Source organism: Bombus flavifrons, chromosome 8, assembly GCF_040668555.2.
Source record: "Bombus flavifrons isolate JBK064 chromosome 8, iyBomFlav1_principal, whole genome shotgun sequence".
NCBI classification, from domain to species: Eukaryota; Metazoa; Arthropoda; class Insecta; order Hymenoptera; family Apidae; genus Bombus; species Bombus flavifrons.
Window position 1 is genome coordinate 13591884 of NC_138449.1, and position 16978 is coordinate 13608861.

At 46.7% G+C, this 16978-nt stretch overlaps 1 long non-coding RNA gene across 1 annotated transcript in view; it reads right to left on the reverse strand.

The window, feature by feature from the left end:
• Nucleotides 1–560: 560 nt before the first annotated feature.
• The window catches only part of LOC138182489 (uncharacterized), a 36326-nt gene continuing 19908 nt past the window's right edge, over nucleotides 561–16978 (reverse strand). The window contains exons 2-3 of the long non-coding RNA XR_011173805.1: nucleotides 7489–7605; nucleotides 561–823 (exon numbers count right to left, since the gene is read on the reverse strand). This is a non-coding gene — a long non-coding RNA (uncharacterized LOC138182489). The remainder of the gene's footprint in view (nucleotides 824–7488; nucleotides 7606–16978) is intronic.

The following is a 16978-nucleotide window of genomic DNA, read 5'->3' on the forward strand; positions in this document are numbered from 1 at the left end:
CTCGATCGGGTACGTGGCAGACTATCGTAAAAATGCACGCGAACAAACGTTTCTATTAGTCCTATTGTACACGCCGAGAACCGGTAGCCAATCGAAAAATTGTATCGACTTTTAATACGGGAGCGTAATAGACGAGTGTATCACGGACATCCACAGGGTAATGCGTCCCGGTAGTGAGATTTTTTATCGTGCCTGTGCCGGATGGCAGATAAATTGATTTGTGATTGGATCACGGTATCGTTGGTCTGGTTTAAAGTCGGGTTTTATTGACGATTGCCGAGCGACCGCGTTGCCTCGACGTGCTTCTCGTGGCAAGCCAAGCTTTTTTCATTCGGCCGACGCGACGCGAGCGAGACCGCCTTGGCGTCAAGACGTCATTCGTCATGCAGAACACGCGAAAACGTTCAGTGCCGCTTGGTATTCTTTGAACACGTTTGCGCTACTAATAACGTACGTATGCCCTGTGGCTTGTAATTAAATGTGCATTATTGAACACGATTCTATAGACATTACCTCTGTGCAATATTTTCATACGCGTACGATACATTTTCATGTATTAATATCAAGTAAATATCGAAGGTAACGTTACTTACAGAGGATAGTAATTATTCAACCGCTAAAAAAATTAAGGACGTTCAAAAATTATTTAGTCCATGTCCCATAGTTCATGACACGTTGCCCGATTTATTATTATCAAGGATTGTCCACAAGCTCCTGTCGGTTCCTTGGTTTCTCGAATCCAGTCCACGCCGTCCATTGGATCCAGGGACGTCTTAATCATGGCGCATCGAAGAAAGCCTCAGGCCATGCTCCAGTCGATACTCTGTAAATCCAGCAGCGAGTCAACTTCTTTTACACGATCGGAAAAAGGAGTTCGCCGTACGTGTCGTGTATATCCGGCGACACGTTCCCTACCTTCCTCTCTCTCTCTCTCTCTCTCTTGCTCTCCGATTCCACCACCTGTGCCCCCCTCACTGTCTCTCTCTCTCTCTCTCTCTCTCTCTCTCTCTGTGCCATGTTTCTCTTCGTCCCTTTCTCGGTTTCGCGTGCACACAGGGGCAGATTAACGTCGATGGGGCGCCACGCGTGCCGTTTTTCTGTCGGACGTTCTCGTATCGTTCTCGCGACCGGCTCTATTTGTCCTTATTTATCGGTCTGTCCGCGTGACTTTTTCTCCGATTCCCAATGCATTATCTTGATCGATTACTCGTTACGACGCTGATTTATATTCCTGTGCGTTTTCTACCGGCGGATCTGCGAGAGTACGGCCGCGCGCCGTCGCCACGTCGCATCGCGACCCAACGTTCCGCCGCTTCCGAGCCGATTTCTGGATCGTTCTCCAATAGGAAACTCGATCGTGAACGTCCGATACGATTCCTAGCCCCGACATAGAATGGCAGAAATGTACGATGCAGTCGAGTACGTGCTATTAATACGACGGAATAACAGGCGCCTTGCATACCCTCGTGTTTTACATAGTTAGGATTTCACCTAGATATTTCGATGTTGCTCCTGGCCTCGTTTTCGTTTTCGGATAAACGTCGGTTACGCGATTCGCGCGGAAAGAACAAACCATCGGACGCGTTACAGATACGTCGATTAAATGGATCTGTTCATAGGCTGCGATAAAATATATCGGAGAAAAAGTCTTGGGTATTTTTCTAGCGTTTTAATTGCAGCTAATTTGCATGGTTAAACGAAAGGCTTCGATGCTTTTAATAACGATTTTTCAGTGCTTCCCTTTGGAATAGCGTAAACGTGGGTTTAATATTTCGAGACGGAAATGCAAATCACCGACGCGGGATATTGTGCTTTAAATAAAAGGGACTGCATTAATGTTGCACACATGCCGCGTAATTTCTATTATTTTTTTTTATCAAATATGCGGCATCCTGTTTTATTTTTGGTATGTTATAAATATGGCTGGGAGGGAAATATCGACAATCGGAGATTTCATAAAAATGAATTTTCGACCAATCCCCGATTACATCGAGCGACGAGCAGTCGCGCGCTCGAAAACGCAACAAGCGTTTGGCTACGCATTTTGTTTCCGTAAAAACAAAAAAGTAAAGAGAGAGAGAGAGAGAGAAGAAAAAGAGAGAACGAAGAAGAAAGAGAAAACGCCAACGCGATACACCATTACACAGACCGGTGTTTTTCCGTCCCGCTAAAACCGAAATTGCGCTTTTTTTTCCCCCGTTTTCCATTCCGCTCGGGCGGAGCATCGATCGCGGAATTCAATTCACGAACGCGCGAGATCATATTGCATTCATAGAATTAGAGAAATTTCCTGTATCGTGACGGGATGTTCGTTCCGCTGGCTCGTTCAAAATATTTCGATCCTCCGTAAACGGAGGATTGTCTGGCGAATGGAATTGGCGAGGTACAGGGAGCTGCCGGTTGAATTGTTATTAACAACGTATTGCGACTCGAGGCGCTGGTTAATGGAGGTACGGAAACTAGTTGCCAAGATAGATAGGAACCGTTGTATTGAGTTCACTTCCGACTCGGTTGTGTATTTGTCGTTTGTTAAGTAATACGCTGTTCTGATTGATAGCAAGCTACGAGGCTGTTACACGGGAGTCGTTCGAACGAAATTTAACCGAATTATTTCGAGGAGATACAACGCTACGTAGCACGTTCAAATTGGTATCCGACGATACGTAATTTGATTTCGTAGCTGCACCAAAGATGAAGTTTTTACGAAATTTTCGCCGTTCCTTTCTTCGAAATCGCGTTTCTCGACGAGGTTCGTAATTTTCGCGATCAAAATGAAGTTTCGAATATTTCAAAGATGCTCGGAAAAAAGTGAATCGGAAGCCTCGGCCGAGTACACGTAAATGTGCTCGAAAACGAAACAAGATATTCCAGTAATTTCCGGTTAGCTTTATAAGTCTCGTTATTTCCATTCTCTTCGTCCGAGCCACCTTTCCTAATGCATGACGTACCTCAACGGCCACGGTTTTCTGATTAGAGCATTATGAATTCAAAGGAAACGAGCGACGGGGCTCGTGAACTACCGTGGCGAGCTTCATCTTCCGTTAGTTTCTTAACGTTAGTTCTTTCTACCTGGAATTCTCGACTTTATCGAAGGTTGCTCGAGTGATAGATAAACTGCTGTAAAAGGCTCGAATGGGCCTTAATTAGACGGCGCGCCGTTAATTAGGCGTCGGTCGAGAGCATTTTTGTATCGCGTAAAAATCGGTAGCGGAAAACGGAGTGCGTGGAAGGTAGCCGGGGAATTATAAGATAACTGTCTCTCACGAGAACTTTATGACACTCAGCTTTCTTTGCGCGTATCGCGTCCGGCGATAACGCGTTCATAAATTTTCCCGACTCCGTTCTAATTAGTAGTCGTGGACGTTCTGTAATCGGTGGACGTTCTGTAATCGGTAGTCGTACCGAAATTGAATCGATTAACTGCAATTCGTGAAAAGAAGGTACACGTGTTGAGCACACGCTCGTCTACGACGACGTATCCTCGACGTAGACCGACAGCACGGACCGATCGTGTAGACTGAATTTCAAGCAGACACTAAATCCATCGCGGCGAACAATACGGGCGTCAACGACGACAACGACGGTGACACGGGGAAAAAATAATTAATTAAACCGATCGACGTAGAAACGGACCATAGAGCTTCCAATCAATACTATCGCTTTCGAGAAATCGAGAACATCGATTCCCATGAAACACCGAGTCGAAGCTCCGGCGAAGAAGCAGGTAGATCCGATCTAGCCAGATCACATCCGCCTGCTCGATCCCATCTCACTGTTCCGGACGTTTCGAGCCTCGGTGCAACGAACTCGATTCACGGCAATCACCAGGCATCCACGGCGTCGTTCCTGTAACCGGCATTCGAGTACGGCTACGCGACCAAGGCACGCGTGTGTATGCGTGTGTCTCCGCCTGTCTCGATCCTCTCTTTCCACGAGAAAAAGTGTCGGTACGGCCCGTAAATCAATCGTCGACGCGCCGCGAGAAACGAGGAGAGATTCGAAGCGGACCGCGTGGAAATCGTACGGTGGGCCGGGCTTAATGGCGGTTTGGCTCGCGTGTTAAACACCAGTTATCTTGCCGATCGGTAAGTTTTACGTTTGCCCTTAGCCTAACTGGTCGCGTGCGCGCCGTAGCTTCAGATCTTCATTGGTGGACCTCTGGTTTCTTTGGAACGGGCGGAGCCTTGGCCACGTTATCTTGTCTCGTGAACCGAAGAAGACGAGACACGCGGTTTATGTTGTATTTTGATTTCGTTCAACGTGCCCTGAAACGCGAAGGGTATCTTCAATTATGCTTGCCTCGCGCGCTTCCTACGATTCCGTTGCGAAACACGATCGGAAGCCTTTCAACCGCCCCTACGTTTCGTACTCGCCAGTTTGCCGCTATATCGCTCTCCACGAGCTCGAACGTTCATTATTGATACGTTCGTGAGGGATGCAAATGGAGCCCAAGACTGGTAACCGGTTGTTTGATGCACTTTAGGTGTAGCCTGACTTTTGGGCTAGCCTCGAATACGTTCAACCGAGAACCGTTTCTTGCAGAAGATCGGGAATGCTATCACGATGCATCGCGTTTCTAGACTATCATTTCGTACTGTCTATCTGACACTGGATTTAACATCGAATATTTTTGTCTTACCGAAGAACGCGGGCTGTTTTTAAGAGAAGAATTTGCGCGAACAAATCCAACAAACATTTGTCCGCAAACATTTGCTTAAATCATATTTGCCATACCTGTTCCATAGAATTATCTCTATCATAGTTTCGACCAAGCGTTTCACCGTCTATACCAAGTCGATATCAATACCAATCGCGACGCGATTGTGGCGACTCGTCGTTGGTTCACCGAGTCTTTCTTCGTTCCCGTGGCGAAGTGTACGTTGCCTAAGGCTTTTCCATGAAGCCTTTGTTCGCTCCATAATGAATTCAGTAAGTTTTGTCGAGGGTGGTAGTTTCCTGCTGGCACCCTCAAAATTGAGATCGTTGCACCGTCGGCGGAAAGGGTCAGAGGAGAAGGGACACGGGGAACAGGGGGGCTGGGTAGGGGGCAATTTATGAACTGACGCTTCCTTTATGAGGGGGCGGTTTCAGGCCGCGACTGAATTTTAACACGTGACTCACGGCGCAATTGCGGCGCGCAGAAAGAACTGCTCGGCCGGTATATTACTGGAACGCGTATCTCTTATCTGTTTTATCTAATCTCATTTTGAGAATCGGTCGGGTTCACCGATTAAAATCGTCTGCAACCGGTCGATCTGCCCGTCCCTCTGCTCGTACGCGAAACAAGGAGGCTGTTACCTCTGTACACAGGACGTTGTTATTACCAAAAACGACTTGAAATTGTTTAAAACGGCGTATTTCGTCGATACGGATCTAGAAGAAGTTTCCGATACGAGAAACGCCTTTCTCGGTAATCATTTACAACATATGTACACACATGTCTGTTCTCCTCTGCTACATCGCAAATGTACAACGAATTTTATTAAACGGCGTAAATACGTGCGATACGGCGTATCACATGCGCGATTATTCCTGTAGAAGACAGTAAAAACAACCGATAGAAGTCAGACGCGACGAATCGTTCGGTAACGCGGATCGCGATACTGCGTGCAAAATCTCACGAGCCGAAAGAGTTCTATCACCCGACGATCGTTCGCATCGAGTCGCACGACTCGCGAGATTGTCGGCAGATTCTTTCGCGAAAATCAGCGTGAGACGATCCGCCATTTTCACCGTCGTAATTCACCTTAACGTTGAGAACAGATGAATCGTCTTTTTTCGTTAATAGCTCGGCAATTGCCTGGCGTAATTTCGCTCGCAGATGCCGCGCGTTGTTTCGCGCGAAAAATTCTCCTATCGGCTACCTACGTTGCCGCAAAGCCTTCGGCGGACTGAAACTAGCAACCGAAATAAAAAGTAGAAAAGTTCAGAAGCGGTTGTAACACGTCCTCGAAATGAACGAATCGGCTGAAACAGCATTCGCCTTAACGATCTACACGCACCGCGTGTACGCAGCGTATTCCCGATACACGTACAGCCCTATCCGCTTCGCGTCGGTTCCCGGAGTATGGAAAATCATATCCATTACGAAGATTCGCGTTAGTCGATGAGAAGGAGGACGGTGTAACCACATTTTCTCACGTTAATAACGCTCGAATGTGGTACGCCGGTGGATCGCGTCGAGGTCGTTGCTTGTAGCAATCATAACTGTATCCTTTCAGCGGAATATGCGTACTGCTTCGGTAGGTACTTCATCAATAATCGGCGAGCTTAGTGAAACTTGGCACGCATTCGTTGTAACGTCGACCTAAGTACCTCGATCCGTGTACCCGGAATCCGTGTACCGTGTCGGAACACGAGGCCGGGACTACACGAGAGTGTGTCGTGGAGATGTCGTGGAAATTGAAAACGAATCCGCATAGCTCCAGCTTGCTGGCTTTCCCGCAGTTTCATTACTGGTCGTTGTTACCGTGACCTTTATCGCGCGCAAACACGGGCTAAAACGAAAAAACTGGTCGAGAGTTGCGACATTCTCTTCTCTCGCGTGTAGGGATACATATACTTTCTCTCTCGGCTCGAGGAGGGACATTTCTCACTGCACGGTGTTAATTTCGCGACGAAGAAAAAGAACGAGTCGGTTGGCGCGCGTAAGAGGAACGACGCGATCTGAGATAATGAAACGATAAATTTCGCGGACGCCCGAGATGTCAGAAGAACACGAATGTTGGCACGATCGGTAGCCTCGATCGAAAATGTATGTCGGTTGCGTAAGAAATGCAGGATCGAGCGCGTTCGATAAGCCTCGATGGCGGTGTAAAATATTTTGAGCCAACAACGCGCTAGATAACGCCCGAGGGATTTATTCGAATGCCAATGTTGCGGAGTTGAAGCGGGCGAAGAGATCTTTCTACGGGCATTAGTCCCGATTTAAGCTGTGGCATCGTGACGTACACGAAACGAAAGGATATCCCTTTAGGAGACAAGTATTCAATTACAATAATAATGTCAATTCACAAAAGAATCGACTTCAAAGGCTTCAGCAGGTGAACGCGCGGGGATAGTCCACTGCGCGAGGTAAAGAGGAACGAGGAATACCTATGTTGAACGGGTGAGAAAAGAATCGACGAAAAGGAAAAGAAAGGAGAGAAAATGAGGAACTTGCACAAAGATCGGGAGGTATCGAGAGAGACGGAAGGCGAGGGTATATACGCGGGTCGAAAGAGCGAAGGGGAGTAAAGATCATGGTACGAGGAGAGCACGAAAGCAACTCTCTCTTTCTCTCTGTCTTTCTCTCGCGACCGATAAGCAAGCAGAGAAACAAGGAGAGTTACGTGGGAGAAGACGAAAGAGAAGCAACGAGGAGCGGTGGAGTAGAGAGTGTATCCGTTTTGTTGGTTGCGTCGATGCCTCTGGGATTATATACGACGTCCAACGACAATACGTTTCTGAGATCACTATCGGGCCACTATTGTCGGCCATTAAAAATACCTTCTCAACATTTATTCGGCAAATAAATCTCGATCCGATGGAATGCGACCCTCCTGTCCTCTCCTGCTTCATCGGTGGATCCTCGTTGTCATCGTTGATATCCCGGCTTGTTCTTTTCTGGGAACAAATGAATGGGCCGTGTTAACGCACGGAGATCATCTTCATTAAGAATCCATGGCACACGGTCTCTTATACGCGTGTACATCGCCGTGTCGGACAACATCGTAGCAACATCTGTCCGTTCATATTAATCGTTTAATTAGCGTTTTAATTTGCTTGTTTCGAGCCGACGGATAATAATCGGCACGAGGTTTCACCGGCAGGAGGAACTTTCCGTATTTTTCACTTGCTCTTTCGCTGGTCGACGACTGGCGTTCGTCCCGTTCGTTTCACGAGGAAAGAAAGAAGAGGAACACGGGCACAGGTTGATGAGCTAGGTTTCTTTATTCGATCGTTAGTTCATCGTGGTAGACGTCCTTTGCCGTCGGGAAATTTGTTCCAAAATGTTTCGTCGAAGAAGCTTAAAAACAAGTTGAAGCGAGGTTTATGAATGTTTTGTCCGGGCAACTTCATTATACCACGACGAGGAACGGTGTATGGTCGCTGTAAAGAGCAAGTCATGGCATTTCATCCGGGAAGATTTTCTTTCCGCGAACGTTTCTCGTTTGAAATGTCGTCGTTTAAAGGAAAGCCAGGTTGAAATAAGAGAAAACGAAAAGATAGAAAAATTACCGATTCAGAAAAGGACACGTCCGATCGAACCAACACGCCGAACCGAAGGAATATTTACTGCGTGTTTATCGCGTTCTAAAGCAGATTCGCGTTGTTAAGGTTAATCCACTTCTTGGCCCTTAACTTTATTCCCAGCGTATTTGCCTCGTTCCAGCCCGGTTCTGCGCTTATTTCGTACGAGAAAATACATTCCTAGAGCATCGATATAATCTGCGTTACGCTCTCCGTGAAGCTGTCTCGATCCAACGTTGAGCCTTAACGACGTTCTCGGACAGCGAAGAAAGACTTTAAGCGCGGAATTTACTTGTCCAATCTCGTTCCTCTCGGATCGGTATCGCGCGGATCTACGCGTCTCGTCGCTTCGCAGACACCACGGCGCAATAACGGTAACGACGGCTCGATAACAAGAGGCACAACGATAAAGCGGAGGCTTGGCTATAAATACGCCTCACACCGAGCCACCTAGGTTGTCATCGAGCTTCTCAGTTGTACCCGTCCTCTCCTATTCACCCTCCTCCTTCTCGTTCGCGTTCTCGTTCGCGTTCCACCGTGCACAGTCTTCGTTGTTGTTGCCGTTCTCGTTGCTATCGCCGTCTTCGTCTACGAAGGGTGGAAACGCAACTGCAGCCGGAGAAGCATCGCCGTCAGTTATATGCATCGAGGTGTGAAGGAAGGCGGCGAAACAACAACGAACCACTTCGGCGTAAACTGTAATACGCGCGAAATGACTTGCTCCCCGGGCACACCAGGAGCCTGCGTATCCGTCCAACCGTAAACAATAATTAGCTTAATTAATCCGTCGGTCTGGCGAGGCGACTGATAATTTGATACAATGTTAAAGTGACATTAGCCGATAAGCCGCCCTTTATCCACCCTACGCACCTTTCAGTCCCTCTTTCTTCCCGCCTGTCCTTATCCATCGACTCTTCCAACGGAACGCGTTGCTCAGCTCGTGCTCTCTCCTAATTCCAGCTCCTGGAAGTCGTCCAATTAAACGTAGCTTCCACGCTCTACAACCTGCCTTCTCTATCCTCCCACCCTTATTTTACAAACCCCTCTCGTATCCTCTTCACCTACCGGAAAAGCCCTTGCAACCGTCTCTCTCTCTCTCTCTCTCTCTCTCTCTCTCTCTCTCTCTCTCTCGTCCCCTTAACCTCCTCTCTTTCTATCTCTGCAACTTCTCCCGCCACAGCCCCATCCACGAGCAGCGCCAAAACGGATATTTCGAACTTTCTAGCAAGACACGAACGGTGTACGTTAATGCGTTCGCCAAAGCTCGCCTAGTTTCTGGAACCTAAACCGAACGTCGCGGATTATACGCGCGTTAAGAAGACTAAGACCGGAGAAAAGGCGAATCTTGTTCGATCGCAAAGATCGAGTTTTTCCACTGATGATACTTTGATATAAAATTATCTTTGTAAAGTATTCTCGAAGTAAAGTATAATTTAAGAATGGAAGTAAAAAACTAGAGAGAAGATGAAATAAAAAATGAAACGTTTCAAGTGTCAAGGAAAGAAGTCCACGGTGTGAACACACTTTTCTTTTCTACGACAAGTTCCGCTTGTTCAGAATTTTCTCATTTTGTATTCCATAATGCCGAGAAAACATCCCCCCACGTTCAGGCGTGACTGGCGCTTATGCCGGTGTAAACTCAACTTGTTTTCCGCTAAGGTAGCACAGGAGAGAGCGGCAAGAGAAAGAGGATCTATGGATCCTCCGTGAAACCCAAAGCAGCATCGCGGATTACGTGCAGACTGGAAAACGAAGAGCGGAGGATAACCGCGAGATTAATCGATCCCATCGTTTAATCGTCGGACAAGGTGTATGGATTATATCAGCGTTAGTAGCTGTGATGAAAGACTTCGTGCGTTTCGAACAGCGGGGGAATTATTAAACGAACGATGTTAATTAATTATTTTTCTGCCTGATTCCCAACAACACGGAAGCGATTATAACGCAAAGTCTGAAAGATAATAACTATCTTTTTCCTTTCATAAATCATAGTAATTGATAGTAATTCAGTTTACAGCTATACGATTTTTAACGATTTCATCCGAATTTCGTTAAACGTGTTCCCAACAAATGCAACGATATCGATTCTGTAACGCGGATTCGTAGTGGCGAACTCAAATAAATGAGGTGCCGGAGTACAAAGTATCGTCGATCTACTTAACGCGTTAAATAGTGAAGTGCACACAAGCCGATTATCCAGTTATCTGCGCGATATGTTGGAATTACGAAAGCTACGTAATCTGTTCCCAGCGATCGTGAGCGATCGTAATAACCTATGCCTTTGAAGAACAACCGCGAACGCTCAAAGCTGGAACACGTACACGCTCGCCAATCCGCTTTTGTGAATCGCTGCTTTTCCGCGCATCGACGCCGTAGATAAGATGAATTATTCGTTGTTAAAACTCGCTACGATAAATTAAACGATAATTTCGTATCGCGAATGAAGCGCGGAAAAATCAACTCGACGCTATTTTCTAACAACCGTGCGTCGATGTCTGCCTATAGAATATCCATACATCAACGAGTTTCCATTCTAGAATATTAGAAGGTAAATCTTAGACTACGAATTTCATTAAGAGCACCCTCGTTCTTTCATAAACGCGGCGCCGTCGTTCAAAGTTTAGCGATATATTTGCGAGCGGAGCAGTGGCTGCGATCAACTATCAATTACAGCCACGAATCTTAATCCCTGCCATTATACGCTCGTTCTCGTTTCACCCCTGGCCGTCTTGATGTTCCTATATAGGAAATAAACGAAAGGGGGGATAGGTCAGATCTGCGCCGGTGTGATTATCCAAGGGTAAAACTGATCACGTACGGCCGGGTGGCGCGCACAATGGCCAACTTTATCCAACTTAAGGGCTATTAGAAGCAACCCCTTTCGCTCCGTCTGCGTCCCTTCAAGCTTTCGGCCTCGTCGTCCGTTTGTCCCTGTCGGCTGCCGGAGATAACCACCGTCGAGGTCCCTGCTCTCGTCTTCCAATAAAGTTACGCGATTCAGTGGTACGTGAGCTACCGTCAGTTCTACGCGTCGACGCAGATTATATTACGATGCCGATTACTATACCGGGCACGATGTTGCCGCGGCGCTCCTGTTATGTACGAACTACGCAGAGGCGTACCAGAAATTACAATTACCGCAGGGAACACGGGGTCTCCCGTGATAATGTCTACGCGACGTTGTTATTTACGATTCCGTAATTACTCCGGTAAACGGCGTTCGCGCCTGATTATCGTTATTGTTGTTGCCCCGCGTACACTAAATAAAATTGCACGCCGCTTAGCCGCGCAATTATGAGCGGACCCCTGCAATTAATATTTATACCGTTAACCGACCCGTCCTGTTAATCCTCGCCCTCCAGTCTCAGATTACGATGTTTATTCACCCTAGTTACCGATAGCAGCGTTTATCACGCGAGGAAAAAATATAACGAACTTCGCCCTGCGATTTCACGTTCCAAATCATCGAACGAATCTCCAACACGAATTTCTTGCGCTTTCGAACAAACTTCGACCTCGGTTTGCTCCAGTTATCAAATAGAGCTTTCATTCGGCTAAAGAGGAGAAAGGCAAGGCAAACGATTTCGATAGGAAGCATCGCGCGCTGGAACACGCTGTGGAAACTGGGTGGGCACCAACGAGAAGGTTCCCGCGTCGAGTTAAATCGGGCAGCACACGTTAATGATTTCGGCGAGTTTGTACACATCGACCGCGTACATTGTTAAGCTTGCCTCACAAAAGAGCGTTAAACCTTACCGACGACGATGACCCCGCTGCCAGTCATCGTCGATAATGACCGTTTCTCCTGCCGTGTTCGCCGGACTCCCTTCCTCCGCAACGCTCCCGCCGGTTTTTTCTTTCGCGTACACGCACACCAGACCAGAGATTCGGTCCGCTTCCTAATAACTATCGTCATTAGCGCTCGAACCAACGGCGACGAAGGAGATAGACATTTTTTCGTGTACGCGCACGAGCGAGGCCAGAAAAGATTTCACAATACCGCTCGTAATTTTCGTGAGAGGGGGCGGACGCGTGTGGGCACAGGATTAACGAAGAGTTTTAACGGCGGTCCACGTACGTTCCGTTTGCTCGAATGTATTCGTCATAACGGGAGGTAGGTGGTCGAGCAGATATGACAATTTGCACGCACGGTTACGACCAACTTCCATTTTTCCCCTCCTCCGTTCATTTTTCCATTCATCCACGTAATTTCATATTATAGTCGGAGAAATTTGCCCGAGCGAACATCTTTTATCTCTTGTCCATCGTTGATACCGTATGTATATATTTAATAAACGTTCGTATCTCGCGATAGAAGCAATAACGCGAAAACATCGAATTCGGAGAAAAAATATTAGGGGTAGATGAGAAATGGGATTGCATGACAAATTCTCTTTGTTTTCTGCCGTACCAGCTCGTTCGATAAATTACCTTTTCCCGACTATTTTATCCTCGATATTATTAGATTTTTATTCGCGCAGCGAAACAGCCTTAATATACGATACGAGTCGCTTAACTCGACAACCTTAAATTATTGGCAATGCAACACGTAGTCTGCCGATTTTTCATGCGACGAACAGATTGCTGGTAATTTAACGTCGTCGAGCGATGCGAATCACTCCTCGTCTATTGATCATACCGTGCGTTTTGTTTGGAATCGAATGGCGTGTGTTCGCGTAGGGAAACATTTGCCATTCGTTCGAATCGAAAAGGTCAACCGTCGATATCGCAGTCCAATTCCCGGCGACAAAGCGGTTTCAGTAATTACCGCGATGATAACGGCCTGATCTAAGCGTCCTCGTCGTCGACAGCGTACAATTCCGTGTGAATATACAAAGGAAAATGGGAATCGATCCCGTGAGCGTGTTGTCCTGCAAAGGGAACCGTCGAAATCGGCCAGTCTTTATCGCATATCGACTCGCGTTTGCGTGGAAACGATCTCGACGCGAAATTGCGACCGGGTGTAATTCTTCCTCGAAAAATCGTGCGACAGCCGATCGACCGATGATAGGACGCCAGCCTGTCCGCTCGGTTCCAGTCTCCTCGTCCGATTGTCGTCGATTTCATCGATAAAAGGAGCCTGCTTGAAGCTCGCGAACGTCCGTGAACCTTCTCGCGAATATTTCTTCCCGAAGCGGTGCATCAAAAGAGTTTTTGCGCCGTGCGCCCTTTGCAGCGGACGCTTCCAGCCGTTCATCACCGGCCGAGTGATTTAGATTATAAATTTCGTACGCAGCCGAGGGAAAAGGAAAGGAGAGAAAGAGCGGCAACGCTCGAACAGGGTTTACCTACTCTTCCGACAAATCGATAATCCAATACTCTTGTGATACATTCAATGGCACACACCGATAATTAATTTGCCAAACTAAACACAGTTTTGACGGCACGTGACTGTAATAAACTCGACAGACCGAGCGACCAGATCGTGAATGCAACGCGACACCGTGTACCGTAGCCGTGGCTAGCCGGTCATGTAAGATGTAAATGAAATAACGTAACCGATCGGTCGTTAACGACGAGGAATGTCTGATTCGCGTCTCGTACATTCCCGCAGCCGTGTGTGTACGTGCGTTCACACGGCCAAGTCTCTGCACAACGCGACGTTTGTCGAAGCCGGCTTTCGCTGTACGCTCGCCGATCTTCCGCGTTATATTAAGGCCGTGTATGATTCACACGGAACGAGACTGGTAAGGAACGAGTGGACCAGCGGTCAGCGGGGAATTACGCTACATAACGCACTCGTCAGCGATCCCATTGCCTCCCTGTTCTCATTTCTCTGGTGTTGCCTGGGCCGCTAACCTATGAGTCACACACGACGACCGACCGAACCATCGCGTCGTTTGAACGAAGCACGTACGAAAGATTAGATAATTCTCGTTACACTAATGCCGTGCGTGACACCGCTCCAGATCGTGGCTCAATGAAAAGTGCCTGGCACGATCGTCTGCAGGTATCAGGGATTCGCGTACGTACACGCGTTAAACGTTCGTTTTGCTTCACCGGTTATTACGCTCGCGCACACTCATTCGGATTAATAACGCTGGGATGACATAAAGCTCAGCGGGTAGCTTGACAATCCGAAGTAGCTCATCCAGTATTCGTTGCGCAAAAATCGGCTCGCCATTATTCCGAAGATCAGAGTCGTATTCGTGGAAATTTCAAGCTAAGTTTGTCATTTGCATATTAAACGTTAGACGATTTGGCGGCCCTCGGAAGATCCGAGTATGCAATTTACCGGGTATAGCGGCTATCTTGAAATCGGTATTCGCGGAATACGCCGTAAGCTCGTGATCCATGGAAGTTTCACGGGATTCTGCGAATTCGTAGATCAAAGGAAGAAGTTTCGACCAGTTTCGGATTTTGCAGTCGTCACGACGATCGCGCCAACGGTCGAGTAATAAATCGTCGATATCACGATGAGCGCGTATTCAGCCGACGGATGTGCTATGTAATGGCACAATGAATCATGCAAAAACTTATCGTGCTCCGTCTAGGAGATGAGTGAATGCATGTTTTCATTAGTCGTTGTTATTTGCTGCGCTCTTGCAGATGCGTCGCGATGCGGTCTCGACGTCGACGCGCCTTTCCGCGCTGTCTTGGCCAGGTATTACCGAGCGTTTCGCTTTTATCTGCTTATCGGCGATCCATCGGTTACTGATATCTCCGAGCTATCAACGTGCACACCTTCGCGCAAAGGAAAGTTCCAAGAACGTTCCACGCGTTCGCCCGAACGAAACGTATCGAATAAAATCGGAGAGAAGAAGTTCGCAAAATTGATTATGAATTAATTTACGGATAGCGAATTTGGTATTTCGAAGATTCTATTTGCAGGTTAAAGGACCTTTGCCGTTATTCGCAGAAATAAATTCATGGTTTTAAGGGACCATCGAGTATTCTTCGGACGACGTTGATCTAACTTTGATTCGAGCGACCTTAATATCCGAATTCCTGTCATCTCGATAGTCGTATATTTTCCCTGATTCGCGGGTAATTTTCTTAAATAGAAATACTTTTCATTTTTCTAATAGCTTTGCCAAGCTTCTTGGCAAATCTATATCGACGATATTAAATATAAAGACGATAGTCGTTGAAAAAAAAAAAAATTAGCAAAGTCTTGAATGGTTACGTTGTTTCAAAGTGAATTGTTCGAGACTGCAGGAATGTGCTGCGTGAACCAATAGAATCACGGGAAATTGCACGGTATCTGTTTAAGTGCGGCAAGTTATTTTATTTTACTACCTCTGTGATTTGCACGGATTACAATTGATTATTGTGGTTGACGTCCACGCGTGCGCAAAACTGCACGAGACCATAGAATGCGCGTTTTCATTAGTCACCGTTATTTGTGACGCGCGGCGCGATGCAACGCCGATGCACCGTGTAAATGCACGTTGCCCCGGGGCCCTTCGTGTCTCTTCTTTGACGCATCTCTCCCCGTAAGCCTACTAATAATAGCAACATAGCTAACACCGTTCCATAATAGCGTGTTAAATTATTCTAATTTTGTACCTGTGACATTAAGCGCGTAACGCGATTCCAACGAGACCGATAACGATTAAGAAGTGGTATCAACATGCTATACAGATACTTGAACGCATTTACATTTTTTAATTGCCTGCTGTTTTGTGCTATTAGACGGCCCGAAAATCTACATCGTAAGTGAGTCAGGAATGATCAAAGTTAATAGGTTCGATGATTAAATTATATTAAATATTTGGAATCGTTACGTGCCTGATAGAATCGAGAAATTTCGTCAATTTAGAATTCTGTCATCCTAAAAACTTTTGTGCTACAAAATTTTATCGCGCTAAAGGATATCGCGTTGATGATACTTGCAACGTCAATTTCGAATTAATAATAATATCGAAGAAGTGATCCGAAGTCATTGACTGATGTAGTATGTATTTCAATTTTCTCTTGATCCAACCAAGGTCTAGCATATTGTTACCACGTGTTGCTTATTCTACAAACAAACTTACGACAACGATTCTACGTTCGATACACGGCTACTCGATCCTAATGCACATTGTTATTCCAACCGGTTCGAATAAATGGGAGAATTTTTTTAACAAAGTTGCAAAAGCCAAAACGATCGTAGGTTACACGGGGTCGCGTATACATTTTCATTAACCTTAGTTATTTGCGACGCCTTCGGCTGGCGCAGCGTCGATGCAAAGTCGGTGTCGCGGCATCTGTGTGCGTTGCCTCCGAGGTATTCTTTCGAATACGCATTCCTCGCCTTGGCTCGGTCGCTAGTGTGTTTTGATATCTCGCGGGTACACGAGAGCCTCGTCATTCCTCTCGTGTAACATGTGTGCATAAACAAGTAGAATGATCAACAGGGTGGTAAGGATAGAGCAGAAGAAAGCAGTGGAACGAGAAGAAGGAGAATGGGTTGCTGGAGAGCAAAGGCAGATCGAAGCTATGCAAGAACCTGGGATAATGGCGAACATGTCCGTGATATTACCGAGAAGAGAATTTCTTTCGTCGAATTAAAGACTGACCAGACCAACCATCTTGTCATGCTTCGAGCAGTAATTAAAGTTACGATATTTAGAGAATCGCGAGAACCTGAATATAATTGATAACCAAAGCCACTGTGTTCGTACATCTGCGGATCTTCCACGAGGAACCGTATAGCGAAAGTTTATTAAGTAATATAATATGCCAAAGAAATACACCGGACGACGTAAGCCTCATACGAATCTTGTACAACTCGACGATCTCTCAAAACAGTGACGGTCTA